This window comes from Gavialis gangeticus, unplaced genomic scaffold (genome assembly GCF_001723915.1).
Source record: "Gavialis gangeticus isolate Ggan-Ray unplaced genomic scaffold, GavGan_comp1, whole genome shotgun sequence".
In the NCBI taxonomy this organism is placed as follows: domain Eukaryota; kingdom Metazoa; phylum Chordata; order Crocodylia; family Gavialidae; genus Gavialis; species Gavialis gangeticus.
In genome coordinates this window covers 51,888,529-51,899,177 of record NW_017729004.1, presented here as the reverse complement: position 1 = coordinate 51,899,177, position 10,649 = coordinate 51,888,529, and positions in this window count along the sequence as shown.

Here is a 10,649-nt window from a genome sequence, read left to right as displayed (position 1 = left end):
CTGCACAGATGGGGCAGCCATGGGGAGGGTGGGGGGGGCTTGTGCAGAACCCCCCTGTTCAGCATGGAGCAGTGGGGGGAAGCATGGATTGCCCCCCCTGCCTGGGAGCACCTGGTGAGTCTGGGCTTTTTTCTTAAAGCACCGGGAGCTGGGGTTGCTGTGGGAGTAGGTGGGGGTTGGGGGTTTGTGACAGAGCCCCCCATGTGGTGTGGGGCAGTGGGGGGCAGCAGAGATTGCCCCCCCCACCAGGCAGCACCCAGTGAGTAGGGTTTTTTTTTTAAGCACCAGCAGCTGGGGCAGATGGGGCAGCCATGGGGGGTGGAACTGGAGGAGTGGGCAGAGGTTAGGGGGAACAGGCAGGGGGGATGGGGCCTGTTGGGAGTCCCCTCCCCCAGCCTCCCTGCCCTTACTTACCAGCATGGGGTCTGGCTCCAGCTCCCTGCTGCAGTGGGTGGGGACTGCCCAAATCATTGAAACTCTTCGAATCGATTTGGACCTTTTTATTAGTCCCCTGATTCGATATGGATTTAGAGATTTGGCCACCAAATCGGGCTGAATCACCTCCAAATCAAATCAGTACCTGAAGCCTCACACAGCCCTAGAAACCATCACACTTAGCCTTAAGAACATCACCATAATATCTATATACAAACCACCATCTAGTACTTTCCAGTGGAATAATCTGCTTGACAATAGCATGCATAAATACAGCTTTGTGATCAGCAACTTTAACTTCCATAATAGAGCATGGGGATAGAATAACACCAACAACACTGGCATCCTAGTTGAACAATGGACAGAGACCAGCAACCTGATGCTGGTACGTGATGCTAAACAAACCAATTATTTAACAGTAGCCACTGGAGAAGAGGATAGCACCTCTTCCAGATATCAGCTTTGTGAGCAATGGAATAAGCCAGATATACAAGAAAGCAGTGCTGGAACCCATACCTCACACTGAACATCACCTTATAAGTATTAATCTAGGGTCCCTGTGCCGGCTGTACGTATTATAAGACGTATGACCCTGGCCCAGGGATCTTCACTCTACTGGTGGTGACAGGACTGGACTATGTCACTTGGTCTGCCTACAATGTTATAATTTCTCTCCTGCCATGACTTTGATGGTAAGTTATGGGCAGCAATTCCCCATTTATGACCTTCCAGTCTCTTCTCCTGTTCTCTCTCATGGGGCTGCAAACCTCCCCTCTACTCCACCCTAACCACATGCAGACTCCCACAGAGATAGATCTTATCTGGAGTCTGATGACTCTAACAGCCTGGTGTTTCCACGTTCACCCTGCAGCAGCCACCTTCTTCCTTGGGCCCGATTAGGGCCTGGTTCCTGTAAGCTTCAGCTGTCACTAATTAAGCAGTACAGCCCTTGACAAAACTCAGTCCTGAGCCCCATGGCTCATGATATCAAGTCCCAGTGCCCATCTTATAGGATGTTAATATTCCTCACTGGCCCTTAGTGTCAGGGTCTAGTCCTAAATTCTGTGGATCACTTTAGATCCTTTGCCCCAGTGCTGTACTCGGCGCTGGAAGGGTCATGAGGGGCTCTGGACTCTTGTTGCCCCCTTTACCCCAATATGGTCATCTATAGGGCCTGTTCAGGCAAAGCACCCAGACCTCTTGCTGGGTCCACCTTCACCCCACGTCCCTCTGCCCTGTAGTTGCTCCCAGCATCTCTTAGTCATTGGCAGGCATCAGGTCCCGGATCAGCTTCCGTACCAGGATCTGTCTGGAGAGTGTTGCTCCCCTGCGCACCCTGCCACCTTGGCTGAGCAAGCAGCTTGGCTGAGCAAGCAGCTTGGCTGCACCCTCCGGTTGTCTTCCACTGAGAGGCACTCCAGCTTGTTGCTCCAGCTACTCGCCAACACTGTGCCACTTTCTGGGGCTGGAAGTCAGCTTCCCCCATGGGTTAACTTCCCCCTCCAATCCAGAGCTTCAAACAGCTCCAGAAGTGCTGCGGCATTCTGGACACACCTTTCCTGGAGCCACTCCATGCTGGGGTAAGCTCATGGTGCTGGCTGTCCTGATCCTCTCCTCCCTCACACTCCCCAGTAACGGTGCAAAACACTCCCTTCTGCAGACATTTCAACCTGTAAAACGCCAATTGGGCAGCCTTCACAGAAGGAGGACTCAGTTGGGGAAATTACAGTTACCCATGACAGTTATAATAATTTTGTGAGGGCTGTGAAGAGAAGTGCCTGCCGGTCCATCCCAAGGGGCTGCCATGCAAGATGCATCGCAGGCATGTCGAACTCAACATATGACCTGTATGCTCTCTACGAGAGAGAATACCATCTTGACCACTTCTCAGAATCTACCATTACTGTGGGAAACATCCTAATAGACAACATAGGAGTAGAGAGAAGCAACGCCTGGAAAGAGATGATTGAGAACACCAATCTGACTCATAACAGCAAGGAAGCTTGGGCAACTATAAGAAAACTAGGAGGTGACAACATCACACCTCCAACTATATCAAATGTTACTGCCAACCAGGTTGCACAACAACTGCTCAACAATGGGAAGTGTTCACATAGAAGAAACACCAGAGAACACCATTGCTGCATTATACCACCTGACAAGCAACCACATAAAAACCTAACCCATTCATTTACTATGGAGGAGCTGACAGTCGGCATAGGCTTACTAAAACTTGGGAAAGCAGGAGGAGTAGATGACATACTCACTGAGATGAAAGAACACCTAGGACCCCTTGCAAGGCAATGGTTCCTTGATCTATTCAATATATGCATGATGAATAAACATATACCATCACTGTGCAAGGGTCATAGCTCTGCCCAAATCAGGGAAAAACTTCCTCACCAAAAAATTATAGACTGACCTCTCTCCTCAGCATCACCTACAAATTCTACAAACTTATTATGCTTCAATGAATTTCACCCTTGGTAGATTCTAAACTTACATGATACCAAGAGGGTTTTAGACCAGGTTGATCCTGTGCAGGCCAACTACTAAACCTAAAACAGCACACTGAAAATGGTTTCCAACAGAAGTTGATCACCAGCGCAGTGTTTATTGACCTATATGCTGCACACTATATTGTCCAACACTGCATCATGATCCACAAACTGTACCTTATGGCTGATAGCTTAGATCTAAGCCAAACCATTTGTAGCTTCTTGGAGAACAGGCACGCTTCTACATGGAACTAAGTGGCCAGAAAAGTAGATGGCACTCCCAAAAAAACAGCTTACCACAAGACAGTGTCCTCGCCCTGCTTTTATTCAAATCTACCTTAAGGATCAGCCACTTCTTGCCAAATGTCAGCATTTCATCTATGTTGGCAATCTCTGCATTACCACACAGCAGAATAATTTTGAGGACAAAGAGAAGATTGATCCTGGAGAGAGTACTGAATGAGAGATGTCAGATTACTACCTAAATAATTCTCTAAAACCCAACCCTAGCAAAACCCAAATCTGTTCTTTCTATCTGAGAAACTGAGATGTGGAATGACACCTGAATGTCATCTTGGGTGATCAGACACTCAAACATCAAAAACACCCAGTCTACTTAGGGGTAACATTGGACCATACATTTAGTTACAAAAAGCACATATTAAATACCAAAGCCAAGGTCAGCACATGAAACAATATTCTATGTAAGCTTGCAAGGTCCAAGTGGGGAATAGATCCATCCACCCTACGCACTTAGTTTCTCTGTGGCTGAATATGCCTGCACCACTTGGGGATGCTCAAGTCACATTAAAAATATTGACACCGCCCTAACTGATGCATGCAGAATTCTAGCAGGCTGCCTAAAATCCACCCCTGTTCCCTGCCTATATGAACTACCTGGCACAGCACCCCCTTACATCAGGAGGAAAGTAGCAGATTATGTTGACTGACAGGTACAAAAGTCAAATGATTGCTACCTGTGGTATGAACAACAACCAGCGCACCATCATCTCTTATTGAGAAATAGCTTTTTGTCCTCTACCATAACATTGACCACATCACTGGAATCAGCCAGAACTACCCTCTGGCAAAAAGAATGGAAGAAACTAGGTGACAAAGCTGATGAATGGAGTTGGTGGGGAATTACCCCCAGTACGGAGTTAGCATTCAGCTCCAATCATAAATGGTACATGGGGCAGAGCCTAAACAGACTGAGTAGGTCTTGGCAGATGCAACTTTTTAATGAAATCATGGGGCCTCTACACAACAGACCAATGTGTCTGTCAAGAGAAGCAAACCATGGATCTCCTGAGATGCCCTGTAATGCCACAATGCACCCCACAAGATCTAGTGACACTGACACCAAAAGCAGTGGCTGGTGCAAAATGTTGGGAGCAGACCATATAGAAAGGTTGGAATGGAGACATGATGAAGAAGGACTCCTCTATTTCCTTTAAGCTTAACTTTTCTTCCATCTTCTTTGCTTTCTCCTGCTTTACTTTCTCTTCAATCTCTTACAGAAAAACCTTATAGATTTCATAGACATTAGGGCTGGAAGGGACGTTGCAAGATCATTAGGTACAGTCCCTTGCCCAAGGGGCAGGAAGTCAGCTGGGGTCAGATCACCCCAGTAAGATAGGCATCTGAGCATTTTTAAAGGTATCCAGAGCAGGTGCTAGCATCACTTCTGGGGGGAGTCTGTTCCAGATTCTGGAGACTTGGACAGTAAAGTTTTTCCTTATGTCCAGTGTAAAATGGTCTTCCACAAGTTTGTGACCATTAGACCTTGTCTTCACTTGGGGTGCCCTGGTGAACAGACATTCTCCCAGTTCCTGATGCATACCCTTTATATGCTTATAGGCTGCCACCAAGTCACACCTGAGCCTTCGCTTCTCCAAGCTGAAAAGTCCCATGCCTTTCAGCCTTTCCCCATAAGGCCTGTTCTCTTGACCTGTAATGATGCACATTGCTCTCCTCTGGACTTTCTCAAGATTATCCATGTCCTTTCTAAAATGAGGAGCCCAGAATTGGATCAATACTCCAGCTGCAGCCTCACCAAAGCCGACTAAAGTGGGAGGATGACTTCTTGGGTCTTACTTGAGATGCATCAGTAGATGCAAGCCAGAGTTTTATTTGCTTTGCCAGCTGTGGCATTGCATTGGTGGCTTGAATTGCCCATTAAGCACAGTCCCCCTTAGCACTGGCTGTTTCTAAGTCATGGTGAGCCACTATATTGTATGCATTTTGTCTTTTTCTTCACTCCCACACCTGAGATGTGCCTTTCTTTCTCGCTTCCATGATTTCTGTTTCTTGAAAGGTGTCCCACAGCTGAGATGTGCCTTTCCTTCTTGTTTCCATGATTTCTGTTTCTTGAAAAGTGGTTTGTAAATTCCCTTTGAGGATCAGGCCTGAGAGATTGGAGAAAGGTGGTATTCTGTTCTTGTCTTTGATAGATTTTTGGTGTGCACTCATTCTGGTGTGCAGTTGTTGCTTGGTGTCTCCTACATATCTTCCATCAGGGCACTTGGTGCCCTGATGGAGGTATGTATTGTATTGTGAAGATATCTCCATACTAGATATATTGTTTGCAGTTTTTGCATGTCTTGTCATGGCATGGTCTGGATCCATTCAGTGTGTTTTGGGCTGTAGGAAATTGGCTTTCAGTGATGAGGTTAACGAGGTTCAGTGCTTGTTTTAATTTACAAACCACTATTCACAGACAAGCCTTTGAACTGCACTTCATCAACCTCCTAGGTATAGAAACTCATATACTCAATATAGACATTGGGATTATGACGCACTACAACCTGCCAGACATCTGACTCCCCAGGTACCTCTCCTCTTTTAACTGCTACAACCCCTTCCCCCCCTCCAGCCTATCCCTCACCCCCTAACACCTCCATTTCCATTTTTCCTGAGTGGCTTTCTTGCCTGCATTGCATGCCAGCCTCTGGCTTTTTTTACTATTCCTTCCATCTAGGAACAGCACACACACCAACTGCAGGTGCTTCCTCTGCCTGATGAAGGGTTCTTCAACCCAAAAGCTTGCTAAGATATGTTTCTTCAACTATTCAGTTGGTCTGCTAAAAGATACCAGATTGACCCAAAGAACCTTGTCTGCTAGTTCCATGTCCTTAGACCAACACAGCTACAAGCTGTACCCCTAGCACCTGTCCCTGGTCAGCTGACCAGAAGGAGGCAGGGCCCTGGGCAAATCTAAGCCCCAGGGCTGAGGCTGGCAAGGAGAGTTCTCTGGCAGCTGCTGGAGAAGAAGCTCCTGCAGGAAAGGAAAGAAAAGCTCTGTGACAATTTGGCTGCCTGAGATGCTAGTGCTACTGTGCTGCTTACTTACCTGTTGTTATTTAAAGTGGTGCACCAGGCTGAGGCTGTAGGGGAGGAGGAGACCTCACTGGGGTACACTATCGTGTCATGTAGAGGCCCCAGCACCAGTGGGGGCACACCTTAATACACACACAACATCACAAATGTCATGAGTTTTGCTCGTCAGCAGCTTGAGGTATGATTTCCAAGAAACCCCTGCACCTATCTCCTTGAAACTTGGCAGGCTTTGTGGCCTCATCAGGCGCTACCATCCTTGCTGCTTTCATTCAAACGAGGCAATAAATGACAAAGTTATAGGCAGTTTTGTGATTTCCCCATTATAACCTATGGGCAAAACATTGGAACAGCATCGAAACAGTGAAACAGTTTTGACAAAACAAAGTGGAACGGTGCTTCAAAACAAAACTTTGAAATGACACACTGTCCCATTGAAACGGTGAAACAGAAGTCAAAACAAAATGGTGCTGTTTTGCACAGGTCTATTAAACTTAGTTCACCCAAAAAAGGCACTTGGAATTTGAGCAATCATTTGTTTGGCAGCATTTTCGTGTTAGGAATTTATTTCAGGATTCATCTAACATAACAAAAGTATTTATATAGTGATATAACTTGGTATAAATAAATATAAATAATATATATAATAATAAATACAAGACATTATTTGACACCTTGTCTTGCCTGTTTTTGAGTAAGTTTTGAAGAGAATACTCAGCTGATTAAATTCATGAAGTTCCCATTCCTCTGGTTTTTCTTTTTTCCACTTTATACAGAATAAGGTTATAGACTGGAATGAGATTCTGCATATGATTCTGTATTTAATAGGATTCTAAGGTGCTTTTTCCATAGCCCTATAGAGAAATTTTGCAAAAGCTTGATAGTCTTGTCATCATATCAACCTTTTAGTTGCAACTGTTAGAGCAACTTATCTGTCTCATAATTATAACACTGGAGTAATTTAGGTTAGCTTTTTGCCATCTGTGGGTTGTGAAGGTACTTCTACAGTTTAAATTTCATACTTACTTTTTTATTGAAGATTCAAGTAAAGTCAAAGCCAGTTGGAGGCCATGATTAAAAAAGTAAAATGGGATTAGGCAATTTGGTACATGCAGTTCTGTCATTGTATGATATTTTCTGCAATCCCTGTTGTTTCTTGACCAGGGTCAGGATTCAGTCTTAACACTCCTGCTGCTTTTCATCTGGTAGCAAAACCCATTGATCTAACACTCTCAGGTTCTCGTTTGCCAATCCAGTTGAAAATTCTTCTAACACAAAATGCAGAGACAAATGGAAACAATTTTTTTTATTAACATAGTAGGTTTGGAGTTATTTCTTTCACATATCTGTTGGCCCAGCTGTTTCATGGTGCATCAGTTGTGCTTGTGTATAGCAACTTGCTGTGGCTGTGGAAATCATTTTGTTTCTTATGTGGTCTGTGAAGCTGCTGCTTCTCCTGTTTTTGTGTAAGTCCCAGATCTCTCTTTTTTTTTTTTCTTTAACAGAAATGAGTCAAAGGATGTTTCTGCCTTCGTAGAAATATTTTATTGAGTATCCTGCTGTGTTTTAGATGGGGATTGTGTTGGATCAGCTGGGAATGAAGACAGAACTTAGCATAAATGTAGTCACTAGCTAGGTATTCATGCACAAAAAAAAATCATTGAGTAACAATTTCCAAATGCATTTAACATAGCTGGTACAAAACTGAAAAGGTGGGGAAATGAAAAGCACAAAAATCTAAGGGCATCTAATCATTCATAAATACTAGTCCTTCGGTCATAGGCATTACCAATTAGACTATGTCTTATATAACAGACCTGAATCTGCCTCCTATTGGGGTACCAGGTGGCTAGTGCCACCCTTTCACTAAATAAGTCACCCCTGATCTTGTTTAGAATAGTAGCTGCTACTTCATTTTCATATGTTCAAAGAATTCATTTCAGCCATAGTTATGTGTCTTGTTTTAATTTTATGTGATATATCACTAATCAAATTCACTGACACCACTGTTTATGAAAACCAAGTCCACCATGCAGGTTAGGGAAGCTGCTACAGAAAGGCATAAATGGCTCAAGTGTCACAGTTAAGACTGGGGTCCTCAATGTATACTAGCTGTGGTAACTTGCGTGCATATCTCTACTCTTAGACTGGTTAATTCTTCATTGTCTGCTTTTTTGCTGCGTCTTGTATATTATGTGTATATCATTGCAAAATAGGTTTTTTTGCATGTATGAACATTCAGGGGAAGATTCATAGAGGAACTGTGGTGGTGTTGTACCTCCCTCCCTCGCTTTTGACTGCATAGCGCATGCACAGTGAGCTCTCTGCTGTTGAGAGCTCTGGGGTCAGCTGCTGGTCTCTACTGCCAGTTGGACCCCTCACACCAGTGAACTGTCCACTGTAGCCTCCCCCCCTCCAAAATCCTAGATCTGCTGCTGTAAACATCCTGTTTTCTTTAGTGTTTAAGCATCCAAATTCATGCCTGCATGCAAATCCATGCAAATACCATTTTCCTCTTCTTTTTCAGCTTTGTTCAGCTTGAAAAACTAAGTCATGGTGGTCTCTGGAAAGTCACATTACCTTTGAGGACCCATTTTTTGTTTGTTAGATACAGGGACAGGTTTGGTAATAAATCTTGAAGAGCTGTTCTCAAAGAATTTTGCTTGTCTTATTTTCCCTTTTAAAGGGCTTGGGTATGAATGAGAAAGAGGACAGAGAAACAAAGAAACTGACATACAACATTTTTCTGTAAATAGGACCTTCTTGAGCCTGCCCTTTAAGGGTTGTACAGACTTTCCAGGAAACTACATACAAAGAATATTATTAAAATGGCAAAATAAGGCACTCAAATTAGAAAATGATAGAACTAAGGTTGGTATGTAACTTTAATTTTACCCAGTTGTGTATGTCTAGTATAGCCATTAATTACACACTGACATACAATTTTATCCACAAGACCCTTTTAGTGTACAGGGTGGATGTTGGTTTTTGAATGAGCCACTGTTCAGTAGGGCTGTGTGAATCTTTGGTAGCCAATTCAATTTGGAGGACATTTGGCCCAATTTGGCGGCCAAATCTCCAAATCTGAATTGAACCAGGAGATCCATTAAAAGGTCTGAATCCAGTCAGAAGCCTCCAAATCGATTTGGAGATTCGGGGCTGATTCGGAGATTCAGCCATAGGCTGTATAGGTTTCTCTTGCATAAAGCGAACCCACTTTATCATGTAACAAATAGGGATAGGTTCCCAGGTCATGAGGGAGTGAAGCTGGGACTAGGGAAGGGGTAGGGGGAAGGGTGCCATTCCCAGGGCTGCACTGTGCTCTGCCTGTCCCCCTGTGCCTGGGCTCCACCTGTCCCCACTCACCCCAGCGCCTGGGCTGTACTGTGCCATGGTGCAGGCAGCTGGTATCAGCTGCTCCTGGAGCTGCTGTGGCAGGGGCTGGGGGAAGTGGCAGCAAGCAGAGCCCCCGGGCAGCATGGGAGGCTTCACACAGGCCTACTGTGCAGTAATTTATCTTCTTATGGTTCTGTGTGTGACCCCCTGCCTTATTTTGCAGCATAGCATCCAACCCCAGCTGTTGAAAGAATATAATTTTTTCCCAAATGTTTTGGGGTTTTTTGACACATCTTATGATAATGTAAGTGCCATTTACAACCATTAAATCCCTAGTTGTAAATCCCTGGTGGTTTGTACCCAGTTTATAAACTGGAACTGTGGCACTGAGGGCATTTTTACACATGCCCTGGGAGATGGGGGTTGGGGGACACTTTAAAACACCTGGAGCATCACATGTATCAGTGCCCCTGTGCTGAAAAATGGCAATGGGGGGCACTTTAACTAAAGCTTATTAGATTAACTTTAGCTAAAGCGCCCCCACTGCCATTTTTCAGCATGGGGATATTGATACACATGATGCTGGAGTCTGCTGGAGTGTGGTAATTACCACACTCCAGCAGACTCGATTAATCCATTAAGCTGCAGAAGTGTAGCTAAGCAAAAGGTCCCAAAGCCCTTTTCTGAGTGACTGTGATGTGAGCCTTTTCAGATCTGACTAGTTTGGTCAGTAGAGAAAGCCATCAACATTTCTGTCTAACCCAGTAATGAAATGGAATTAAACAAAGTGCAAAGCCTGAAAGGAGACATTATAAGGGAAGAACATACATTAAATAATTCAAATATACTGTATTATAGCTTTATCTTAAAAGTATTAGTAGAAGTGATTGATGTAACCATATGAATTAGATGTTTCATAGCTTCATAGTTTCTAGGGTCGGAAGGGTCCTGAGCAGATCATCTAGTCCGACCCCCTGCCATGGCAGGAAAGAGTACTGGGGTCAAACGACCCCAGCAAGGTGTTCATCTAACCTCTTCTTAAAA